The sequence below is a fragment of the Delphinapterus leucas genome, chromosome 5 (assembly GCF_059928025.1).
Source record: "Delphinapterus leucas isolate spDelLeu-1000000601 "Yukka" chromosome 5, BTC_Dleu_Yukka2, whole genome shotgun sequence".
Taxonomy (NCBI): domain Eukaryota; kingdom Metazoa; phylum Chordata; class Mammalia; order Artiodactyla; family Monodontidae; genus Delphinapterus; species Delphinapterus leucas.
Genome location: NC_143133.1, coordinates 32,925,837 through 32,952,345, shown reverse-complemented (window position 1 = coordinate 32,952,345; position 26,509 = coordinate 32,925,837). Strand labels below are relative to the sequence as shown.

At 35.6% G+C, this 26,509-nt stretch overlaps 1 long non-coding RNA gene across 1 annotated transcript in view; it reads left to right on the top strand.

Annotated features, from left to right (window-relative positions):
• The window catches only part of LOC149749113 (uncharacterized), a 57,013-nt gene extending 30,978 nt beyond the window's left edge, over positions 1–26,035 (top strand). The window contains exon 4 of the long non-coding RNA XR_016393224.1: positions 11,761–26,035. This is a non-coding gene — a long non-coding RNA (uncharacterized LOC149749113). The remainder of the gene's footprint in view (positions 1–11,760) is intronic.
• The last annotated feature ends 474 nt before the right edge of the window (positions 26,036–26,509 follow it).

The window sequence follows — 26,509 nt, the reverse complement described above, 5'->3', positions numbered from 1 at the left end:
ATTGATTAATCTTAGTGCTCGATGTCACTAATAATTTTGAGAGGAATATTATATCTTTACATTTTATTAGACTTTTAATTTTGATATAATTGTAGATTTGCAAACAGTTCTAAGAAATTATACAGAGAAATCCTATATACCCGTAATCCAGTCTCTTAAGTGGTAGCATCTTGAGAAATTATAATCCAATATCACAACTAGGATATTGATATTGGTGGAGTTACAATACAGCAATTCTGATGGGCTCTTCATTGAATTGGGGGAATATTCCCGCACAGGAATGGAATGCATCGACCAAATGTAAAGAATTCTGGTACATGGTGTTTAGCTAAATCTCTGAAGAGACAGTGGAGCCCACATCATCCAACGAAGTTTGTTAGTAGCCTCAGTAAAGTTTCCCCCTTCTCCTTCTCCTGTTTCCTTGCCACTTTGTTGTATAGAGCACAATCAGGCTTGAAATAAGCTGGAAAGAGAATCAAAGGGAAAATATTAATGCTTTTTCAGGGGAAATAGAAGGCTTGGTTATAACTGCCTGACTTAAGCACAGTGAGATAAAAAGAAATGGCAGATATGAAAACACACTATTACCAGAAATGAAATAAAGAAGTATAATATAAAAAAGGAAAGAAGAACCCAGGTTTGAAAAACATGAGATAGAAAAACATTTCCTATAGGTATTTCATTTTTACCAAAGGATGTAATAACACAGATTCAATAAAACAAAACCTTAAAGATAAACACACAGACTGGGATAAAAATGGAGATTGTCAAAAGATGGGAAAAAATTAGCACTCAGAATAATACTGTTATATAATTAAGAAACACAGAAATAGATGACACAGCTGACTCTTAAAATAGTTACATAGAAGAAAATTTCAATATAGTCACAGGAAAGGTAGATGAAAAAGAAATTAAAACAACTAGAAAAAGATAAAAAAGAGAAATAGGACAAAAACTGTTCAACATTAGGAAAATTGGTGTACCTGATTAGGTAATTCAATAAAATGGACAGAAGTATTTAAAGATACAATTGAAGATAATTTCTCTAAAGCAAAGAAAAAAATAAATCTATAGATGTAAGGATACATCATGTTCCAGGGAAAAATTATTGATGTATCTTATATAAATTATTGAGTCCTAAGGCTAAGGAATGATTTCTTAGTTATTGTGACATTTAAAGGCTGGGTTTAAATTCCTCCACAGCAGTAGTCAATACAAAAAGACCAAAAGAAAATAAAGTCCTATCTATCAAGTATTTCAGGAAGGTATTTCTTTGTTTTAAAAATTTTTATTGGAGTATAGTTGATTTACAATGTTGTGTCAGTTTCTGCTGTACAGCAAAGTGGATCAGTTATACACACATCCACTCTTTTAAAAATTCTTTTCCCATATAGGTCACTACAGAGTATTGAGTAGAGTTCCCTGTGCTATACAGTAGGTCCTTATTAGTTATCTATTTTATATATAGTGTATGTAAATGTCAGTCCCAATTTCCTAATTTATCCCTCCCCTCCCCTTTCCCCCCGGTAACGATAAATTTGTTTTCTACATCTCTGACTCTATTTCCGTTTTGTAAGTAAGTTCATTTGTATTGTTTTTTAAGATTCCACATATAAGCAATATCATATGGTATTTGTCTTTCTCTGTTTGACTTAATTCACTTAGTATGATAATCTCTAGGACCATCCCTGTTACTGCAAATGGCATTATTTCATTCTTTTTTATGGCTAATATTCCGTTGTATATATGTACCACATCTTCTTTATCCATTCATCTGTCGATGGACATTTAGGTTGCTTTCATGTCTTGGCTATTGTAAATAGTGCTGCTATGAACACTGGGGTTCATGTATCTTTTTGAACTAGAGTTTCCTCTGGATATATGCCCAGGAGTGGGATTGCTGGATCATATGGTAGTTCTATTTGTAGAACCTCCATGCTGTTCTCCATAATTGTTGTACCAGTTTACATTCCCACCAGCAGTGTAGAAGGGTTCCCTTTTCTCCACACCCTCTCCAGCATTTATTGTTTGTAGACTTTTTGATGATGGCCATTGTGACCAGGGTGAGGTGATACCTCATTGTAGTTTTAATTTGCATTTCTCTAATAATTAGTGATGTTGAGCATCTTTTTATGTGCTTTTTGGCCAACTGTATGTCTTCTTTGGAGAAATGTCTATTTAGATCTTCTGCTCATTTTTTGATTGGGTTGTTTGTTTTTTTGACATAGAGCTGCATGAGCTGTTTGTATATTTTGGAGATTAATCCCTTGTCGGTTGCTTCATTTGCAAATATTTTCTCCCATTTTGTAGGTTGTCTTTTCACTTTGTTTATGGTTTCCTTTGCTGTGCAGAAGCTTTTAAGTTTAGTTAGGGCTCATCTGTTTATATTTGTTTTTCTTTTCATTACCCTAGGAGGTGGATCCTAAAAGATATTGCTACTATTTATGTCAAAGAGTGTTCTGCCTATGTTTTCCTCTAAGAGTTTTATAGTGGCTGACCTTACATTTTGGTTTTTGATCCATTTTGAGTTTATTTTTGTGTATGATGTTAGAGACTGTTCTAATTTCATATTTTCACATGTAGTTGTCCAGTTTTCCCATAAGCAGTTATTGAAGAGACTGTCTTTTTTTCCATTGTATATTCTTGCCTCCTTTGTTGTAGATTATTTGACCATAGGTGCATGAATTTATTTCTGGGCTTTCTATCCTGTTCCATTGATCTATATTACTGTTTTTGTGCCAGTACCATACTGTTTTGATGACTGTAACTTTGTAGTATAGTCTGAAGTCAGGGAGTCTGATTCCTCCAGCTCCATTTTATTTTCTCAGTATTTCTTTGGCTATTTGGGGTCTTTTGTGTTTCCATATAAATTTTAGAAGTTTTTGTTCTAGTTCTGTGGAAAATGCCATTGGTAATTTGATAGGGATTGCAATGAATCTGTAGATTTCCTTGGGTGGTATATTCATTTTGACAATATTGATTCTTCCAATCCAAGAACATAGTATATCCTTCCATTTGTTTGTGTCATCTCCAATTTCTTTCATCAGTGTCTTATAGTTTTCTGAGTACGGGTCAGTATATCACACTGATTGATTTGCAGGTATTAAAGAATGCTTGCATCCCTGGGATAAATCCCACTTGATCATGGTGGATGATCCTTTTAATGTATTGTTGGATTCGGTTTGCTACTATTTTGTTGAGGAATTTTGCGTCTATATTCAATCAGTGATATTGGCCTGTAATTTTCTCTTTTTTGTGATATCTTTGTTTGTTTTTGGTATAGAGTGATGGTGGGCTCATAGAATGAGCTTGGGAGTGTTCCTTCTGCAATTTTTTGGAAGAGTTTCAGAAGGATAGGTGTTAACTCACTCTCTAAATGTTTGATAGAATTCGCCTGTGAAGCCATCTGGCCCTGGACTTTTGTTTGTTGGAAGTTTTAAATCACTGTTTCAATTTCAGTGCTGATAATTGGTCTGTTCGTATTTTCTGTTTCTTCCCACTGCAGTCATGAGAGATTGTACCTTTCTGAGAATTTGTCCATTTCTTCTAAGTTGTCCATTTTATTGGCATATAGTTGCTCGTAGTAGTCTCTTATGATCCTTTGTATTTCTGTGGTGTCCATTGTAACTTCTTTTTCATTTCTAATTTTATTGATTTGAGCCCTCTCCCTTTTTTTCTTGATGAGGCCACCTAAAGATTTAACTATTTTGTTTATCCTCTTAAAGAGCCAACTTTTAGTTTCATTGATCTTTACTATTTTTTCTTCATCTCTCTTTCATTTATTTCTGCTCTGATCTTTATGAGTTCTTTCCTTCTACTAACGTTGGGTTTTGTTCATTCTTCTTTCTCTTTAGGTTGCTTTAGGTGTAAGGTTAGGTTGTTTATTTGATATTTTTCTTGTTTCCTGAAGTAAGATTTTATTGCTATATAGTTCCCTCTTAGAACTACTTTTGCTGTGTCCCAAAGGTTTTGGACCATTTTGTTTTCATTGTCATTTGTCTCTAGGTATTTTTTGATTTCCTCTTTGATTTCTTCTGTGATCCATTGGTTGTTTAGTAACATTGTTTAGTCTGCATGTTTGTGTTTTTTAGTTTTTTTCCTATAATTGATTTCTAATCCCATAGCATTGTGGTCAGAAAAAATTCTTGATATGATTTCAATTTTCTTAAATTTACCATGTCTTGATTTCTGGCCCAAGATGTGATCTATCCTGGAGAACGTTCCATGTGCACTTGAGAAGAAAGTGTATTCAGCTGCTTTTGGATGGAATGTTCTATAAATATCAATTAAGTCCATCTGGTCTAGTGTGTCATTTAAGGCCTGTCTTTCCTTATTGATTTTCTGTCTGGATGATCTGTCCATTGATGAAAGTGGGTTATTAAAGTCCCCCACTATTACTGTGTTACTGTTGATTTCTCCTTTTATGGCTGTTTGCATTTGCCTTATATATTGAGGTGCTCCTATGTTGGGTGCATATATATTTACAATTGTTACATGGGAAAGTATTTCTAAAGACTATTATATACACGGTCCAAGTTGTCAGGCAAGTGTAAAAGTAATTGGCAGATATTCCTAAACAGGAAAAGCTCAAGGAGCAGAGTGTTTAGAAACCTTCTTGAAAACAGACATACTGATAAAATCCAGGCAACCAGAGTGAATGGAAGAAGTCATGGTTTGACTAGTGTAAACTCAATGCTAGATGACAGTGAAACAATGGTGTGATGGGAGAATGTGAACCAGCCCCAAGAAGTTTTTACCAAGCCAAGTTGTCTTCTGAAGATAAAGACAAGAGACAAACATCTCAGGCAGGCACAAAGATAGCACATTTGAGCTCTTCTTGAAAAAATCACTTGATGAAATCCAGACAATCATGAAGTGAATTGAAACAAAGAACCACACTTAAAGACGCAGTGGTTTAAAACAAAAACCAAATAACAATAACAACAAAAATAACAAACCAAAACAAAAAATAGCACAAAAGTGGTGAAAGACTTGAGTTCTTTTAAATACAGAACACGTTTTTGTTTAAAAAATGGCGAATTATAGTTTAAGATCAGAATATAAGTTATAAACCTTGAAAATATAAAATAAATGGTATATATTTCAAAAAGGAATGGAAGAGGGAAGATGGAACAAGTTATAGGTTTATTTTTTGTCTTTTAAAACATGGAGACAGTTGATAATATCACAAAGCAAAAAAAAAATTTTTTTAAACCTAATGACTTCAGTCTCTTAATGGTTTTTAATTTTATTTCTTATCTCAGACGTCTCTTTCAATAGCTAACAATAACTATCTCTTTCAATAACTATCTATTGGTTAGAGAAGATTTGATGTTCAGTAATCCCCTTATTTTCCCTTCAGTTCTTAGTTCTGTTACATTTACAGTTAAATTTGATATTTTAATTTTAGAATAGAAAATAAAGTGTTAATTTTCAAAGATTGTTTTGGTGGTCTATGTATTTTTTGTATGCATGTAGTCTTCTATCTGTATGCATGTGTAGAGAGATGCCAAAATAATGTTCAGTTATTATTAAGGATGATTACTTATGTAAGGTAGATTTGGTGTGATTTATGACTTTTTTTGAACTCTTCTGCATTTTATGACTATATTGCCACTAATACTACTAAATAATAATAAAAACAATAACCACTTTTTTTGAGCAATTGACAAATGCCCAGTGCTTTTTTTAGTAGTACACAATTAACTCTATCAGTCATCAGAATAACTGTTATTATCTCTATTTATGGATGCGGAAACTGAGGAACAAAGAAGTGAGGTAATTTTCTCAGAGTCCCACAGTTAGTTAGTAGTAGAGCCAGGATGACCAGATATCATTAAAATGAACATTTATAATATTTTACTACAACAACTAAATAATTATTCTACAAAAAGAAGTAGGTGAATTTATGTAGAGATGTATAGAACTCTTATAACGTTGAATGCATTGAATATGTGAAGTTAAAACTTACAGTATAACTTCTTTATGTTATTGAAACTCTGCTTATGTTATCTTTACCTCTGAAGAGTAGGTTCCTAAAAATACTGAACTACCTGCACCAAGAATAAAATAGTACTTTTCACAAGTCATCCTATTCTTTTTCTTCCTTTCTCAAAATGTAACTATTACCAACTTCCGCCATCCTTTACTGGTAGAAGTTGTTCTAAGGCATTAGAATTATCTACATTACATTGCAGAAAAGTCAAATAGTAACTGACTTCAGAGTCCAAGTGAGTACTCTTTTTTGTAGTTGTGCTGACCTTTACAATGCCAGAGGCACTTAGACCCCAACTGTTGGACACTCAAGTGCAACATCTTGGAACTCGGTACAAAATGAGGTTGGAACATCTGTTATTTTTCTGGGAGTCAAGAATTCTACCAGCATGCCTCTAGGGCTAAAATTTCCAATTTCTACTAGCCATAAACCTCTTTTAAAAATTCAGGATGATACCACAACTCTGTGTTACCCGGTATGCAGCACTGGAATCTATTATCCAGAGGCGTGTCTCAAGAGTGAACAACAAGACTGGAAGGCTAATATCTAATTTTGATATTGCTCAAAGTTATCTGCCACTTCATGCCTCAGATTGTGCTGTGACACCTCTATACAGATGTTTCTCATGTCAAAAGACCTCTCTCATCCATGTCTGCTTAAAATCCAACAGTAAGAACTTAAGGGATTCAAGAAAGGGAACTTGGTGCCACATGACACTCAAGCAAATCTAATGAAGAAAAGTTGGTGAGAACCATGGTGACTAGGTGCTGCTTCAGATTCTGTTTACCTGTCTCTGAGCCCTTGATCCTTTACTCTGCTCTGGCTGCTGCTGAGGAGACCCTCCATATGCACTCTGGGAAGTTCCACTATCTGACCTGTCAGATGCAAACTGGAATCCCCACTGGCAAACACTGACCAATGGAAGATGTTGGAAGCAGACAGATAAAGTCCCTCTCCATTTCCCCTTCTTTGTCCATTTTGGGGCATGGTGTTTCTTTATAGCCTGATTGTTGATGTTGTAAGTAACAGAGGGAAGGTTTGTATCTCTTCATGAAGCAAGGACCTCTGGGTAATTCACACCTCTTCATTTCTTTTTCTTCTTTGCCTTCTATTCCTTTTTGCTACTCTGGCATTGCCCAACAAAGCATCAGTACTCAAGCTGTGCCTCAGGCTCTATTTTCTAGGCAACCTGGATGCTCCAAAGTAGATTTTTAGAGCTGAAAGATTAGTAAGATTTGTGTTTTTCTTATTTTCTCAACATGTCTTTTGTGTTCAGTAACAGAGAAGAGAAGGAAGACAAGAGAGAACCAGTGTTTAGCCAGTACTGACTCTGGGTTAGTTACTCTGCTAGTTGTTTTATATACATATTTTATATACTCACAACAGTCTTACAGCTTAGATAATTTTATCCCTATTTTACAAATGAGGAAACTGATGCCCAAAAAGTTTTATGCAATGTGTTTACGTCATACAGCTATTAAGTGAAAGCATTGGAATTGAAAGTGACTTATTTGCCTCCTAAAACACATGTTCTTCTCTTTAACCAGTCAATCTGTTTAAATTAGTAATAGAATATGATGTGCAAGAAATGATTTTAAATGGCCTATAAGCATAAATAATATGTGACAAAATAATCTATCTTATCTATCGAGTTATGGAGAATTTACAAGGCAAACATGGCTATCTTCTGGATGCCACTCTGCTTGAACTTAATGCTACTCTCTGTCTTTATAAAAGAGTTAGTTTTTACTAAGTGTTACAGAGTTTAACTAATATGAACTCAGGTTGCTATAACTGATGCACGAAACCTGTGTATTTATGATTCAATGTGTAGCTTTGCCAACACTGTCTTGGCATTTGCCACAAAGGTATTTTTTTTCCAAGATGACAACAGCAGTACCTGTAGGCTTATTTGTCATTTTTTGTTGTTGCTGTTTTGGTGTTATCTCCAAAGCAGAAAATAAAGAAAATTCTAGTATTCTTCCCTGGTGAGGAATCACCTTATATTATACTACGTGCTATTTTATTACTGAGTAATCCTGGGTGAAAGATATCTCTTTTGATGTGTAAAAGATTATATGCACTGAGTGAAATGAATATTAAGCATCATAGGGATTCCCTTGTTCAGCGTTTGTATATATAGCTTCCTTTGACTTCCGGTTTAGTCATTTGGGGTCTCCTGTCTTTTCACTGTAGCATTTTAGGAGGGCGTTGTATAGAACTGATTAAACAACTCTCGCTCTACTCATCATTTACGCTTTTCATTTCTGAAGTCAGTAAGAACACAAGGGTTAATCTAAGCAACGCATAATGCCCTATGATTTTTCCTGCAATAAATTGTCTTACCTATGAACTTACCTTCAAAAGAATAAAAGCACCTAGAAGAATATATTCCCAGTAGCCTTTGTGGAAGGTGCAAAGTCATAAATTAATAATAAGCATGCTCTAGAGAAATACTATAATCATGCAGAAGATTTCCATGTTATATTATCTGTCCTTCCTTGGCCAACTCTTGCAAAATTTGTCTTTGTGAGAAAGATTAACAGATGTATTTGAATGAATCCTCCTTCTGGAAGAGTGTAGGATCAGGATAAGCCCTTTCATTTAGAATGCTCTGTGTGACATTTTCTTTCTCTCTTTGGGAAGTGAAATAACTTATATTGAGCTCGCACTCACAATGATTCATTATCCTTTTATAATGTTATGGAAGTTAGAAGTGGTGAATTATTGAGAAACCTTAGAAAAGGGCACCAAAAATTGTGAATATATGATATCAGTAGTTCACATTCTTTACAAAAAGGAGATTTTAGGGAGTAAAATGATTTAAGATGTTTTAACCACTCAAAAACATTGCTGAATTTCAGCATTTAACAGACTTTTATGATAGCTCACATTCCTCATTAGATTTTAACCTAGTCCTCCAATGCCAGTGTTTGAAGTAGAAAGTCAAAAAACAACTTTTATGTGTACCCTGAGACCTAAACTCTCACTCTGATTTTCAAAGATCTAGAAGAAAAAGATAAGAAGATTACATGTGGAATATGTAAAGCAAGGCTGTGTGTGTGTGTGTGTGTGTGTGTGTGTGTGTGTGTGTTCTGCCTTCTAATGCATGCAGCTATACTTGTCTCCTTAACTACCCCCCTGTAATACAGGTGTCAAATCACATTCTATACTAGCTCTTCCTGGACCTAATCCTTAAAAGTTTGCTCGTTTCCTGTCCAAACACTCTGCTTGTAACCCCTCACTTGACTCTACAACCACCTATAAAATATAAGCCATGTAATTATTTTAAGAGACGTTTCTCCCTTTGTCTTATAAGAAAATATGTTAAAGCAAGTATGGTGGGATATGATTATTTGAAGTTTTATCAAATGTACTTGCAGTTTTCTGTACTTATTTTTTCTTCCACCTCTCAGCATTTCATATACTCAGAAGTGGTCATCTAAGGTGAGAAACATGGAACAGAAAAACAGAAAAAAAAAAAGACCTTTTAATCTTCCCAATCTTAAGCTTTGAATTGTGAAACTAGGTCTAAAAAACCTTAGAGAATATAAAATCCATGATGCTATAAAAGAAAGTCTTCTTTTTTATCTACACTGAGAAACATTCCCAGGACAAGGGGGAGTGATGGGAGAACTAGGAAGAATAAATCATTTTCTGCTGACAGATCCCATAGAAACGGTTCTGCTATTTCCAGGAGGAGGAAAAAGGTATCACAAATCCTCAGATAAGTTCAAGTACCTGAGAGCAGAACAGTCCTATGTGATCACCTTCCCCAAAGCATTTCAAGGAGAGCCTGGGAGAGTGTAAGTCCTCTGGAGGGTGTCTGGGAAGATTTTTCTGAATTAGCCTCACAGTTTCCTAAGGCTCAGAGCTGATGGGAGCAGTAGAATAGTTCCCATGTGGCAAAGATGTCCAGCAGTGTCCCGAATAAATCAGGTGTGGGAAAAAAGATGGGAATGTGTATTCCTTAACAGATGAGATGTCAGTATGAGTATTTGATATCACCAGTGATCAGCCATATAACCCTTCCAATCCACACTGTGATACCAAGGTCTAACTCCAGGGGGAGGGGAGGGAAGACTGAAATTAAGTCTTCAGAATTTTGTAGACTAGGTCTCAAAAGAAAAAACAAATTCAGTTATAGGGGAAAATGTAAATGTCTTCATTTATTTCACACTAGTATCTATGAAGTGAAATTTGTATCCATTTCTCCATCCTCCTCTACCCCCCCGCCCTAAATCCTACCTCTTAGAACACTGGGCATCCTGGCCTCCTGATATCCTCTCCTCACTCCAGGTCCTCTTGGCTGAGTATTTTCTGAGTCTCAGGCTCCCTGTGTGCTCCTCTATATGAGGAAAAGTTCAGACAGGCCCATTGGCCTGATATGGCAGGATGCTCAGCCATCCCATGATGTTTATGGTCAGTTTAAAATAAACTGGCATTTAATATATGAAAAAAAATTCAGAGGAAGGGACTAGTCACTAGTTTATTGTCAATATTATGCTAGTGTTAAGTACCTCTAGCTGTTTAACAAATAGTTCTCCAAAAAAACAAACCCCGAAGTTCATAATTTTAGCGTATGCCAATATCCATGGGGTGATTTCAAGCTAGCAGTTTAGGATGTAGGTGGTGGATGTAGATGTAGATGGATGTACATCCGGGCAGTTGAATTGATGGATGGATGGTAGGTGGGTGAGTAAATGCATAAGTGAATAGATGGATGTACAGATGGGTACCCAAATGCATGGATGAGTGGAAAGGATGATGTATGGAAAGAAAGATGGGCAGATGGATGGATGGTTGGACAGTTGGATGATTGAAGTAAGACCCCCTGGACACTGTTCTTAAAGAACCAGTGAGCTGGCTGATTTTAAGCTACTACTGTTACTGAATGTGAAAATGGAAAGGAGATGCACAAAATCACCTCTCACAAGTTGGTACCTGCCAGTTCCAGCCAATCACTGGCAGTTGTCAATATGTACATGAAAAGATACCTTCCTTTCCCAGTGATTTACAGGTCCAGTTATGGAATTTCTGCTGGTTTCACTTATGGGTGTAGACTGTTTCTGAAGCAAAGGAAGAGTCTAATCTAAAAAGTTATTTTTAACAGGAAAAATATCCTTGCAAGTAGTTGTATTTCAGGCAGGGTCTCCCTCATCTGGAGGATGACTATGTACTTTATTTTCCTTCACCCTCATTGCTTAGAAACCACATTCACTAATAGCATTTTATTGGCAGATTTCAGCAAGAACAGGTGAAGCACATTCTTTTAGACAGGGTTTGTACTCAGGAGCAACATAACGAGAACATGCACAGAAATCACAAAGATCAGGACAAAAGTACAGAAAATGAGAGCAGCTCAAGATGAAGCTGTTGCTGTATATCCAGTACTTATGGGGAAAATGATATAGATTCTATTCTAAGATACTAAAGGTCCAAGCTTACCTATGTTTACCTAGTTAAACACTTATTAGTATGTTTAATTATAACCTAGAGAATACAATATACTTTTTAGCATTTATTTTAATATGTTTATTGTATACTTTTTGCCACTTTTCTAAGTGTATTACATGTATTACATAAGCAATTATCAGGGCAATTTGAGATAGGTACTATTATTACCACCTCCATGTTTTAGATGAAAAACTAAGGCTTAGAGAGGTTGAGAAACTTGTACAAGGATCACACCTTTCTGTCTTCTATTGAATGACAGGAACTCCTCACTGAGAGAAACAATGGAATTTGTCCAATTTTCTTTGCAGGATAGTTTCATAGAACGATTTCCTGCTCATCAATTGACTCTGTCTTTCCCTGGTGCATAGTGACTTGATCGATAAATACTTGTTGGGTGAGTGAATTAATCCTTTGCTTTATTTATTCTGGCTTTGCCCATTTTGATTATTTGAAATGATTGTTATAGTTTATCATCCTTCTATTATTTTACTTTTTGGTCCATTGAACAGTAATAGTTTTATCAATATTTACAAAAAATCACAATGAAATTGTATCTTCAGCACTTGCACAGCAAGTTTAAAATAAAACTAATTGAAAAAAAATTATTTTTAAACTTTTCCCATCATAATTGGATTCTATTGATTACCTATAGAAATGTGGTTTTTAATTCATACAGTTTGAGAGTGGGATTATTTGATGAGAGCATGAAGCAGCTTGAAAGAAGATGATAAAATTGAATGAAGTGAGAAAAGGCAAATGGAATCTTTAGTGGTCCCAAAATATAGAATTAAAATGTACATTTTAACATTCTCAATTTCTATGACTTCTGTAAAGTCACAGCATTAAAGAATTATTTTTGTTCCCTAAGAGGTTAATGCAATTAGAGAGAACACTAAATAGGAGAAAAAATTTTATTTCATACCATCTAAAAATGGATAATGCACGGGTTAAACGGAGAGAAGTGACTCCCATGCCCAATTCATAGTGATCCATTCGTGTTGACCACATGTATCATAGTCAGCTCATGCAGTCTACCACGAAGAGCTTGATGGACACTGGTTTTAGAATACGGACATGGCAAGCCAGAAAAGGAATCATGCTGCAGTATCCAAATTGTGTCCTAAAGTCTGTGTCACCGTGTCTCCCTTTTCTCATACATTGATGCAACACCAGTCAACAAGATTTACTCCTTTATTTCTTTTCTAACTGTTCTCCTAAAATAAAGTCTATCATAAATTTAAAGCTGGGTTCAAGCAGTATCTTAAAAACATAAAATGGGGTCAAAAGGTGAATAATCTCAAAACAGTTTCTAGTTACTGCTTTTCACATTACTTCATAGTGCTCTGTCCCTGACCAAACAGCACTCTCCTTCCTCTGCTCTCCACCCTTTTCCCTTTCCACTATGCAACTGAAGACTGGGAAAGGATGCTTTATGTAATGATACATGATTTCAGTCTTTGCCTGGAATTTTCTGTGATCTTTGCCAGTGAGCTCATTCCTGTTAACAAACCATCTTCACTCTATTTCATACATCCAGAATAGAAGTTGTGGATCCAGCATATGATTAACTACTGGATGCTATTTGCAGAAATTTTATATTTGTGCTGACATGCCTTGTCATTTGTGTGAAAGTCATTGCTATCCTAATGACCAAATTGTTGGGGAAATAAGTTATAAAAGACTAATCAAACAGTAAAATAAATGGCTCCTTAATTATTTTCAAATGGGAAAAAAAGCCATCAGATGTTTAATGGTTCAAATTAAACCATCCATGATTTATTTCATGGTGTGACTGATGCCAAGGTGACTGCATCATGCACCTTTAATTTCTTCACCTTGTCTTTCATGGAGTCATGTCAACATAGCATCATTTATGTCTGTTATGCAAAATGCTTTCATAAGCCATCCTGGCAGTAAAGTAACAGACTGTTGAGTCTATAATCTTATGGTAAATACTTATTTTTCAAGTTGGCTGGAAAGGTTGACTGTCTCTTCAAATTTGTATTTATATAGGGAAGTAAAACTATTCATCTCAGGCCCTGAAGCCACTTTTTAAGAGGAATATAGGAGTTATCCTCAGTAAGAAATAAAAATTCATGAACCTACTAATGGAAGGAAATTAGAAAGACCCAAAATAGGAATGCACACTCTTCTGTTTCCCCTACTAATCAGATAACAATACCTTGTGTATGTGTATGCATGGTGCTTTGTTGTTTAAAAACCACTTTATGTGCACATTTCCTCATTAAATATGCACAATGAGTTATGATATCACTCCCATTTCTTAGGGCAGAAAAACTGAAACTTACAAACACTGTGATTTTTTTTTCAACGTCTCAAAATTAGAAAACCAGAAGAATCAGAAAACAACTTTGTATTCTCTGACTCAAAGTTTAAATTTCTTCCTACTGTCTTTGGCTTCTTTAATAACTGTATGGTCACATATACTAGGAGCTTAGTGGAGAGATATCAATCATTTGGGCTGTCTAGCTGATATATATGGATAATTATCTGATCTAATTACATACCAGAACTGACCTCAATCACAAAACAGTAAACATAAAAACTTTAAAAAAAAAGATTACCTAGTTTTCTTGACATGGTCACTGCTAGTATTGAGATATAGGTTTTATTGGGTATTTATTTTCTGATACTATGGTGATACATGAGGTACTGAGAAGTATTAGGGAGATCTATGAGGGGAAGGTTGTGGTTCATTGTCCTCTCCTGGACCAAAGCAGATTTGAAGTTTGAGAGTTTATTTGAATGAAGATGAAACTAATATAGGCCACATGAATAACTTAATCCAAGATTGAAAATTGGCCCAATTATAATTGGAAATTTTGTCTTTTATTTCTTTTTCAATATCCCATTCTCTATTCAAAGGAGTTAGTGTAAATATTTTCTTTCCATTATGTTACATTTGCTGAATTGGTTGTGGAGAGCCACCTTTGGTATAACTTGGTATTTGGGTCTGTCAGTGTTATGTATCCAGGAAGCATTCCATAAAAGAAATAAAGTTCATGCTCTTCTTTTAAAATCCATGTGTGTATTAAGGAAAACAGAACCTCTATATTTTCTTTATTATATATATTTATATATATATAATATTATATATATACATATATATTCTTTATATTTTTATATTTTAGTATATATGTATTTATATACACACAAATATAACTATTTATCAAAATATTCTTTTGTGAGAAATACTTTATATACCAGAAGTTTTAAAAGCTTTATGATGTCTGTGTTAGTACTGTGGTTTTATCTTGCCAGATTTGAGACTATATTTAAGTTCAGAACACTGAAATATTCCATACAGGTTGATCTTATACTCACCATACACTCTCATTCTGTTTATTCTTGCTGCTGGTAAATAGTGGTGCTTCCTTCTTCATGTGAGTTCTGTTTTGAAAGACAGTCAAAATGAAGAGAGCTGAAAAAATGGTTTAAAGTGTCTGTACAACCCTCAGAATGGGAGGAAATATTTGCAAATGAAGCAACTGACAAAGGATTAATCTCCAAAATTTACAAGCCGCTCATGCAGCTCAATATCAAAAAAACAAACAACCCAATTAAAAAATGAGCAGAAGACCTAAATAGACATTTCTCCAAAGAAGATATAGAGATTGCCAACAAACACGTGAAAGAATGCTCAACATCATTAATCATTAGAGAAATGAAAATCAAAACTACAATGAGATATCATTTCACACCGGTCAGAATGGCCATCATCAAAAAATCTACAAACAATAAATGCTGGAGACGGTGTGGAGAAAAGGGAACCCTCTTGCACTGTTGGTGGGAATGTAAATTGATACAGCCACTATGGAGAACAGTATGGAGGTTCCTTATAAAACTAAAAATAGAACTACCATACGACCCAGCAGTCCCACTACTGGGCCTATACCCGAGAAAACCATAATTCCAAGAGTCATGTACCACAGTGTTCATTGCAGCTCTATTTACAATAGCAAGAACCTTGCTATGGGTTCTAGCAAGGAACCAATATACATGGAAGCAACCTAAGTGTCCATCAACAGATGAATGTATAAAGAAGATGTGGCACATATATACAATGGAATATTACTCAGCCATAAAAAGAAACGAAATTGAGTTATTTGTAGTGAGGTGGATGGACATAGAGTCTGTCATACAGAGTGAAGTAAGTCAGAAAGAGAAAAACAAATACCGTATGCTAACACATATATATGGAATCTAAAAAAAAAAAAAAATGTCATGCAGAACCTAGGGGCAAGACGGGAATAAAGACGCAGACCTACTAGAGGATGGACTTGAGGACACGGGGAGGGGGAAGGGTAAGCTGTAACAAAGTGAGAGAGTGGCATGGACATATATACACTACCAAATGTAAAATAGATAGCTAGTGGGAAGCAGCCACATAGCACAGGGAGATCAGCTCGGTGCTTTGTGACCGCCTGGAGGGGTGGGATAGGGAGGGTGGGAGGGAGGGAGATGCAAGAGGGAAGAGATATGGGGATATATGTATATGTATAACTGATCCACTTTGTTATAAAGCAGAAACTAACACACAGTTGTAAAGCAATTATACTCCAATAAACATGTAAAAAAAAAGTGTCTATATGTAAAAATATTTTTAACAGCTTTATTGAAGTCCAGTTGGCATACAATAAATTGCACATATATAAAGTATACACATGATAAATTTTCACAACTGTATGAATTCATAAAACCACCACTGGAATCACAATAATGAATATATCTGTCGTCCTGAAAAGTTTCTTTGTGCCCCTTTGCATTCCCTGCCTCCTGCTCCTTTGTGCCTCACTCCCATCTGCTGGCAATCACTGATCTGATGTCCATCACTGCAGAGCAGTTAGCATTCTTTCAAAGTAGATATGAATGGAATCATGAAACATGCACAATCCTTTGTCTTGCTTTTTTCACTCAGCTCAGATTGGAGACACTCATCTATTTTGTGTGCATCAACAGTTCATTTGTTAATAAGCGAGTTTAGCAAGGTTGCAGGATACAAGATCAATGTGCAAAGAACAATTTCATATTCAGGCAATACTGCAAAGCTACAGTAATCAAAACATCATGGTATTGGCACAAAAACAGACATATGGATCAATGGAACAGAATAGAGAGCCCAGAAATAAACCCACCCGCCTATGGTCAATTAATCTTTGACAAAGGAGGCAAGAATATACAATGGAGAAAAAACAGTCTCTTCAGCAAGTGGTGTTGGGAAAGTTGGACAGCCACATGTAAAGCAATGAAGTTAGAATACACCCTAACACCACACACAAAAATCAATTCAAAAATGGCTTAAAGGCTTAAATATAAGACATGACACCATAAAACTCCTAGAAGAGAACATTGGCAAAACATTCTCTGACATAAATCATACCAATGTTTTCTTAGGTCAGTCTCTCAAGGCAGTAGAAGTAAAAGTAAAACTAAACAAATGGCACGTAATCAAACTTACAAGCTTTTGCACAGCAAAGGAAACCATAAACAAAGCGAAAAGATGACCTAGGGACTGGAAGAAAATATTTGCAAATGATGTGACCCACAAGGGCTTAATTTCCAAAACATACAAACAGCTCATACAACTGAATAACAAAAAAACAACAAAACCAATCAAAAAATGGGCAGAAGACCTAAATAGACATTTCTCCAAAGAAGATATACAGATGGCCCATAGGCACATGAAAAGATGCTCAACATTGCTAATTATTAGAGAAATGCAAATCAAAACTACAATGAGGTACCACCTCAAATTGGTCAGAATGGCCATCATTAAAAGGTCTAGAAATAACAGATTCTGGAGAGAGTATGGAGAAAAGGGAACCCTCCAACACTGTTGGTGAGAATGTAAATTGGTGCAGCCGTATGGAGGTTCCTTAAAAAACTAAAAATAGAGTTACCATATGATCCAGTAATCCCACTCCAGGGCATATATTCAGACAAAGCTGTAACTGAAAAAGATGCATGCTCCCGTATGTTTATAGAAGCACTATTCACGGTAGCCAAGACACGGAAATAACCTAAATGTCCACTGACAGATGAATGGGTAAAGAAGATGTGGTACATATATATAATGGAATATTACTCAGTCATGAAGAATGAAATAATGTCATTTGCAGCAACATGAATGGACCTAGAGATTGTCATACTGAGTGAAGTAAGTCAGACAGAGAAAGACAAATATCGTATAATATCACTTGTATGTGGAATCTAAAACAAAATGGTACAAATGAACTTATTTACAAAACAGAAATAGAGTCACAGATGTAGAAAACAATCTTATCATTACCAGGGGGGAAAAGGGAGAGAGATAAATTGGGAGACTGGAATTGACATATACACACTATTATATATAAAATAGATAACTAATAAAGACCAACTGTATAACACAGGGAACTCTGTTCAGTACTCTGTAATGACCTATGTGGGGAAAGAATCTAAAAAAGATTGGGTATATGTATATGTATAACTGATTCACTTTGCTGTACAGCAGAAAGTAATACAACATTGTAAATCAACTATACTCTAATAAAAATTTAAAAAAAATAAAACAAAACAAGAAAAAATACATTGGAAAAACAGTAATGAGAATATGATATATCAAAAATTGTGGAATGCATCTAAAGTATTCAGTGGAACTTATAGACTTAAATGTATATATTAGAAAAGAAAAACACTGAAAAATCAATTATATAAGCCTATATGTCAGTATGAAAAAGAAAAGCAAATTAAAGCCAAAGAAAGAAGAATAAAGAAAACAAGAAGGATGAAGCCAGAAATTCAAATAGAAAACAAATACAGAGAGATGGAAAGGGATTCATGGGGGACTCCAGCTGTTCATGGCTTCAATTGTTTGGGTTCTTCCAGCTCAGTCACCAGACATGGAGTGAAGAAGCCTTCAAGGAACTGACCTTTGCTGCAGTCACTGTTTGACTGTAACTTCATGAGAACTCTGGCTGAGCCCAGTCTATTCCCAGATTCATAAGGAAAAGAAATGATTGTTATTGTTTTAAGTCACTGATTTGGGGTGATTTGTACATAGCAATACAGAGGAGATTGGAAGAGTTAATATTGTGTAAATGTCAATTTTCCCCAAACAGATTAATAGATTCAGTACCATCTCAATAAAATTCCAGCAAGGTGTTTTGAGAGAAATCAAAAAGGTGATTCTACTGTCATTTTTTTTTTCCATTTGGCCATGCCACTTGGCATGAGGGATCTCAGTTCCTGACCAGGGATTTAACCCGCACCCTCTGCAGTGGAAATACGGAGCCTTAACCACTGGACCACCAGGGAAGTCCCTCAAAAAAGGGATTTTAAAACTTACGTCAAAGTGCAAAAAGTCAATAATAGTCAAGACAATCTTGAAAATGAAGAATGAAAGTTGAAAATTTGAATTACTAGATATCAAGACATTTTAAAGCTGTGGCAATTAGGACAGTGTGGTATTGGGACAATAATAATTATAAAGAGCAGTGGAGCAGAGAGAATGACAGCGTGATTTATGACTAAGGTGCTATTGCAATGTTTAGTGATAAGATTTTTTAAAAATAAAAGATACTGAATTAATTGTATATTCATAAAATAAAACAATCACATGCCTCACAGCATACATCAAAATATGAAAAGTAAAACAATAGAGCTTCTAGTAGCTAATATAGAATATCATCATAGCTTTAAGAGTAGGCAGGGGCTTCTTAAATAGTACATAAACAGTGTATGTTTAAACAATGAAGGAAAGAATAATCCATTGGACTTCATCAAAATTACTGCTTTAGTTCATCAAAAGACACCAATAAGAGCAAAAAACAGCAAGTCATGGAGTAGAGAAGATATGTGAATATATTTAACAAAAGACTTATTTCCTTTATGTATATCAATTCTACAAATCAATAACAAAATAACAGATAAAGCAAATGAGCCTAAAATCTGAATAGAAACCTCACCAAAAAATCCATATATAAAATATATATGTGGAAAGAGGTTCAACATCATTATTTATCAGAGAAAAGAAAAATTTTAAAACCCTATGAGATACCTCTAGAAGCCCAGCAGAATGGTAAAAATTTACATATATATATATATATATTCCAAGTGTTGGCAATAATGTGGAGAATCTGGATATTTCATACACTGCTTTGAAAGTCATTTGTGAAAAAATGTCTGGCAGCATCTGGTAAATATATCCTGTGACTCACCATTTCCACTCCTAGATGTATATTCAATAGAAAGGAATACGTATCTGCACCAACATTCAAGAACGTTCATGACAGCATGATTTAAACTGGTCTGAACTAGAAATGACTCAATGTCCTTCAAAATTACAGTTGATAACTAAACTGTGGTGTATTCATACAGTGGAATACAATATGGCATGGGAAAATAATGAATTTCTAGACATGGAACAAGAAGGATAAACCTCACAAATAATGTTCAATGATAAAATTTGGACACTAAAGTTCTTGCCTTAGGTGGTGGTGCTGACCACTGAGAGGATGAGGGTTCTGGTAATGATATATTTTGATCTGGATGGTGGTTACAAGTGATCATTATAAAAATCTGTACATTTAAGATCTGTGCACTTTAGAGTATGAACGTATGTTATGCTTCAACAAAAAAAGTAAAATTTTGAAAATATAGTTCTGAGTCTTGCTAAAGGAGTACTTTTGGAAGTACATTTTACATTTTTAAAGCAGGACAGTGAAAAAATGTTCCATATCTAGTTCTTACATAGAAGAATCCTTCTGTATACTCTGTTTATGTTTTTGCTACTTGAGACCATTTTGAGAAATCATGGTTATTTATAATTTAGCAGATCATTAATCACATAAATAAATCTATTTTAGTTTTATAGTGGCAAAATAAATCAAACCCCTTATTTAAGAAAGTCAGGAGACATTTCAAGGGGAATAGAAACTACTAAATGGTGGCTTCACTAATGAATACATTTCCCTAAACATGTCCTTTATAACTAAGGGAAAAATTACTCACCCTGAATTTTTCTTTAAATCTCACTACTGTAATTGAATTGTAATTTAAAGGCCCATTGTTTTTTCAATCCTTCTTAAAACACTTTCTGGAAATAAATCTGTATGCAAATAGCAGCCGAGTATCCATAGTGTTATGATTGCATTCATTTTAAGTGTTACAGAGTTCCATCCAGAAAGAATTTACCAAGATATCTCAGATTTAAATTACAAAAGGGAGAAACCACTGACTTAAATTTAGACTCCAACAGAAAATTATGAACTATAAATTAAGCACAAAAATCTTTCAAGCTCCTCATTCTGTACAGCTATCACAGAGTTCCAGCTCTGAAATGCTGCATTAAAAGAAATTTATCCCCCAAATTACTTAGAATAACTCTTGATGTTTGTTTTAACAGAAGCTTCTCTTTACCCAGAGAAATGTGCAAAATCAAATTTCCTTTGAAAAACAATGACTTAAAATGAAAGGAAAAGTTTTCACTGATGTCAAAGGTGAGGGGAAAAGGTGTTGGAAGTTTTATGAAATGTAACACCTCTAAAGTAATTCCATTCTTGGTCAAAATTTCAGGTACAACTTGTTGTAACCAGAGTGTATTTGAATTTAATTTGATTCAGAGTGATTTAATTTGGAAGTGCACAGTCACTTTCATATTGGAGTTCCCACAATTTTAAATAATGCTAATATCTGAGGAAGGAGATTTAAGTATGCTGTCTTTGGTGGGGGGATAGTTTCCTGTTAATTCTTAATTTAAAATGAGATTCTGATTAAATTTATCCAATTTCTAAATCACAGGTTTTCTATAATCCCCATGTTATCTCCCAAGGATTACTTCAAGCTACATTTTTCCTGGTAATCAAGGAAAAGAAAGTTATTTCTCATAGGAAATTATAAATAGGAACAGTAGATAGAAAGTGATTTTTAAGCTCAATACAATGATTCCTTTATGGATAATAAGCAAGAGGCAGAAATAATTTTCCTTAATAAGACAGTTAATTGATGAGAACTACAAAATCCATTGGGGTCAACTAAAAAAATGTTTTAACTACCATATAGGAACTTCTTTATGATATAACATGAAATTTCAAGATGTGATCATTTAAAATGCTAATATTATGATCTGATTGTTTCACTTCAGATGCCAATTTTAGAAATAAATTATATGAAAGATGTATGTTTAGTATGTGCATCTTTGATTTCCAAAGATAAAGGAATATACTTAAAAGTTATTATTTACTCAGTAAATATGCTTTTTTTCTAAAGTTGTGTAAGTATTGTGTGTATGTGTATGTATGGGTACACGTATAACTTGGGAGGAAATGGGAGGGAAGAGGAACTGGATACTTATACTACAACTGCTTTTTCCCCAGTTGGGGCAAAAATTCTTCACTAAGCAGAAGCATAGTGCTGCAAATTTCTCCTGTGTGCACATGGTCTCCTAGTTTTTCTGCTAGTTGTTTTGTTTCGTTGTTTTGTTTTAAGGAATACTTCCTCTTTCTTGTTGCTTAAGTGCAATAAATGTCAATTACTTAACAGCAGGAATATTTGACCAATGACACTCAATTTTCATAGAAGCATGTTGTTAGTTTATTGTCATGAATCCAAAGGTCTTCACTAATATTTGATGTCCAACATAGAATTTCTCCAAATTAACATGGAAATTTTTGCTTCTTTTTTTTTTTTTTTTGCGGTACTCAGGCCTCTCACTGTTGTGGCCTCTCCCGTTGCAGAGCACAGGCTCCGGACGTGCAGGCTCAGCGGCCATGGCTCACGGGCCCAGCCGCTCCGCGGCATGTGGGATCTTCCCGGACAGGGGCACGAACCTGTGTCTCCTGCATTGGCAGGCGGACTCTCAACCACTGCACCACCAGGGAAGCCTATTTTTGCTTCTCTTTAATGGCACTAGTTCATTTATTTTAAATCATAATTATTTATTTGCTTGTCTTATTTTCTCTCACATACTAGAAACTCTAAGAAGATAGTATCTATATTAGAAACAATACTAAAACCCTCTTGAAGTCAGTATCTCTGCTTAATTCATCTTAGTACACTTCAGTACCCAGCCCAGAGCCCAGCACATACTAATGAACACACATCTATCTACTTAGACATTCTCAGTTCACAAGGAAGTGGTGTTTCAAATGTTCATTTGTAAATTGGTTTTTAGAAATCTGTTTTTTAGAAATATTTTTAGAAATATTTCCAGACTGGCCTATAGAAGTCTGCTTTATCCATTGTCTTAAATACTTCTGATTATAAAGAAAAAAGTAGGGCTTCCCTGGTGGCGCAGTGGTTGAGAGTCCGCCTGCCGATGCAGGGGACACGGGTTCGTGCCCCGGTCCGGGAAGATCCCACATGCCACAGAGCAGCTGGGCCCGTGAGCCATGGCTGCTGAGCCTGCGCGTCCGGAGCCTGTGCTCCACAATGGGAGAGGCCACAGCAGTGAGAGGCCCGCGTACCGCAAAAAGAAAAGAAAAAAGTAAAAACAATACCAGTGTAAAAACAATGATGAAAGCATAGAAAAACAAAATTGAATAAGAAACTGTGCATAATCTGGAGCAGTTGTATTTAAGAAATTTTAAGTTTAATCTGTGAAAAATGAAAAGCTGAAGGAGACTTTTGAAAATCCTCAGCGGCACTTTACTGTGTCTAATTCAACTTAAAAGTTTGAGTTTTCCTTTGTTTTTTGGATTTTTTAAAATTTTATTTATTTATTTTTGGCTGTGTTGGGTCTTCATTGATGCCCATGTACTTTCTCTAGTTGTGGCGAGCAGGGGCTACTCTTCCTTGCGGTGCACAGGCTTCTCATTGCGGTGGCTCCTCTTGTTGCAGAGCACAGTCTCTAGGTGCATGGGCTCGGTAGTTGTGACTCGCAGGCTCTAGAGTGTAGGCTCAGTAGTTGTGGCGCATGGGCTTAGTTGCTCCACGGCATGTGGGATCTTCCTGGACCAGGGCTTGAACCCGTGTCCCATGCATTGGCAGGTGGGTTCTTAACCACTGGACCACCAGGGAAGTCCCTCCTTTGTTTTATGTAGTGAATTATTATTGTTCTGTTCTCCAGCTCTGATAATTTTTAGCTGTGTGACCTTGGACATGTTACTAAACCTCTCTATGCCTCAGTGTGCTCTTTGAAATAAATGGGGATAATAGTAACTATTTTAGTGGGTTATTGCGAGGATTAAATGAATTAACAGATATAAAGCATTTAGAATAGCATTTGGCATGTATTAAGTGCTTCTTAAACGTTGGATATTATTGTTGTTATTACGTGTCTCTTTCTGAATGCTCATGTACTAGGTACCTCTTTAATTTACTTATCACATTCCATCTTGTTTTCTAGTTATTTATGTAATATCCCCTTTGCCTTGCAAGATTTTTATCTCCCTGCAGGCAGAAGATAGCTTCTATTACACAAAGCATAAGGCATGATATAGCATCCATACTCAATAAATGTGTATTCAGTAACTCTTTTTTTGTCATTTCGAAGTATTATAAAACAAAGAATAGAAGAAGAGGACAGATGTAGTTTTCTTAGGGAATTATGGAAGGGTGGTTAAGATGGTTAATGTTATGTATCCACTTTACTGGCCTAAGCGATGCCCAGATAACTGGTAAAACATTATTTCTGTTGTGTCTGTGAGGGTGTTTCCTGAAGAGATTAGCTTTTGAATCAGTAGACTGAGTAGAGAAGACCACCCTCACTAATGTTAGGGGGCCTCGTCTAACCTATTGAGGGCCTGAATAGAACAAAAAGGCAAAGGAAGAATGAATTTACTCTCTCTTCTTAAGCTGCGACATCATTTTTCTATCCTCAGACATCAGCACCCCTGATTCCTGGGCTTTCAGACTCAGACTGGGACTCTATACCATCGGCCCCCTGACGCTCACACCTTCAGGCTGGGACTGAATTACACCACTGGCTCCCATGTTCTCCGGAGGGCAGATTATGGGACTTCCCAGCTTCCATAGCCATTTGAGCCAAGCCCTATAATAAATTTCTTCTTATATATATCTATATGTCTCATATTGTGTTCTGTTTCTCTGGAGAACCCTGACTAATACACATGGGGACCTCTGAGTGAAGGTCTCTCTGTGGAAGAATTTGCTGCTATGAAAAATAAAAGAAGACCTAGGGGTTGATATCACAGATGAGCTAACATTTACCTGCAGTCACTGATAGTCAGAGAAGGTGTTTTCAGGAAGAAAAGTAGTATGCATCTGATGTAGAAACGTATGTGAATACTTGTGCATACATGGATGCAACTTTCTAAGTTATGCTTGTGAGTATAATCTAAAAGCTCCAGGTATTTCCACCCTGTGAGCATAAATGAGGTCTCGTGGATGCCAACTTTGCTTCCATGGGAATGTGTGTCCTTTGTAAAACCTCCTCTGTGTCTTTGGCAGGACTCTTCCAGCTTCTAAGTCCTCATTAATGGCCCAGTGTCATCCTCATTCCTGCCACCTCTGCCTGCTCTCTGTAAGATCTTTCCCTACAGTTAGGCTCTGTCAGGGGCCCCTAGCATGGGGGGTCTGTAGTTTTGAAGGTAGTAGAGGCTCAAGGAGGCAGGCACTGGCCTTTCCCTAACTCTGTGCTGCATATATTCCCTGAACCCTCAGGCCCTACTATGTCTTCTCAGTTTCACAGTTGTTCATTCATAACCATTCCTTCAGCTTCTGGCCCTGAAACTCTTACAAAGGCTCAAAACCTGCCTGTCAGGCTGGTTAGGAGGGGTAAGAGAATGAAAGTCAGCTCTTCCGTTTCATTATCCTCATTTCTGTTCCCTTCAGGGTTCCTGCCCCCAAATTTTCTCTCTTCTTCCAGGCAAAAACAAAACCCCATGAGTATTGGCTTACTTCCTCCTGCCGACAGCACCCAGACCACAGCTCCTGCCTACAAGCCAAGGTGCTCTGCTGCAAATATTATACTATAATTTGAATAGCACAACAATAACACTAATTTTTAAAGCAGTGTAATTAAGTGTTTCTATCACACAAAATGTTCTTCATTCATTGCTTCATTTCGCCTATTCTCTTGTGATCATTTAAAATGCAACATGAGAAATAGTAATGATATCTTACTCTTAAAATACCTATGGGACATATACGGATTGGATTGAAAGAGATTGGCTACAATCCAAATGGGCTGGCTGTTTGCTCATTATGGAATATGTTACTGAAAATACTCTAATTTTAACAAAGAACATGTTTCTACTAAACCATTGCTAGCGTATTCGTTAAAAACAAAACAAATAGATAAAATAAACATTTTCCTATAAAACTGTGTTTGAAGAGATCACTTTTGCACTAGGTGTTAGAGACTTAGGGTACTTTGTGACAAATATCAGGGGAAACTCCTTCCTTTTTGACAGCCTTCTATTAATTAATAAGTTACATTATAATTATATTTTATTAGAGACAGATGACCATATTCATTTTCAATGAAATGCTTTTATTGTCTACTTAAGCTAACTTAAAATAATAATAACATTATCAGCACTGGTTCTCTGCCCCTTCCCAGGTGAGGCTGAGGTGTCTCCTTGAACTATTTCAAAGGTCCTAGAATAATTGGAGATCAAACTCAATACCATCCTATCTTAAGTGGAGTAGACCTCTGTCTATCATCAAGCTCTTGTTGACTGTCAAGCTCTATGAACAGGACCTGGATACTCTTTTGTCAATTGTGAGATAACTTATTTTAGACCCAAGATAATGATAAAATTTTAAACTATTTTTTTCTCATATGGAGAACTGAGAAGTAGGCTTCCTCTTTGGTATTTCCTTGGAGTTCTTAAAAGAAAGGATTTAAAAGAAAGGAGTCATTTATATAAGAAGTGTTTTAAGGCAGGCATAACATATTGGCACTTGGTTTGACTATTGGACTTTTCAGATTTTCCAGGGAACATCTATTCCAGGTGACAATTAAGGAATTCCAGTAAAAGTATTACATATGGTTTCAGTTTAAATGTAAAATGGAAGCTAATTGGCGTCTCTAGTTAAAAAGATGGCTAATATATTTAAATGAACTTTTATAAAGACATTTTGGAATTTTGG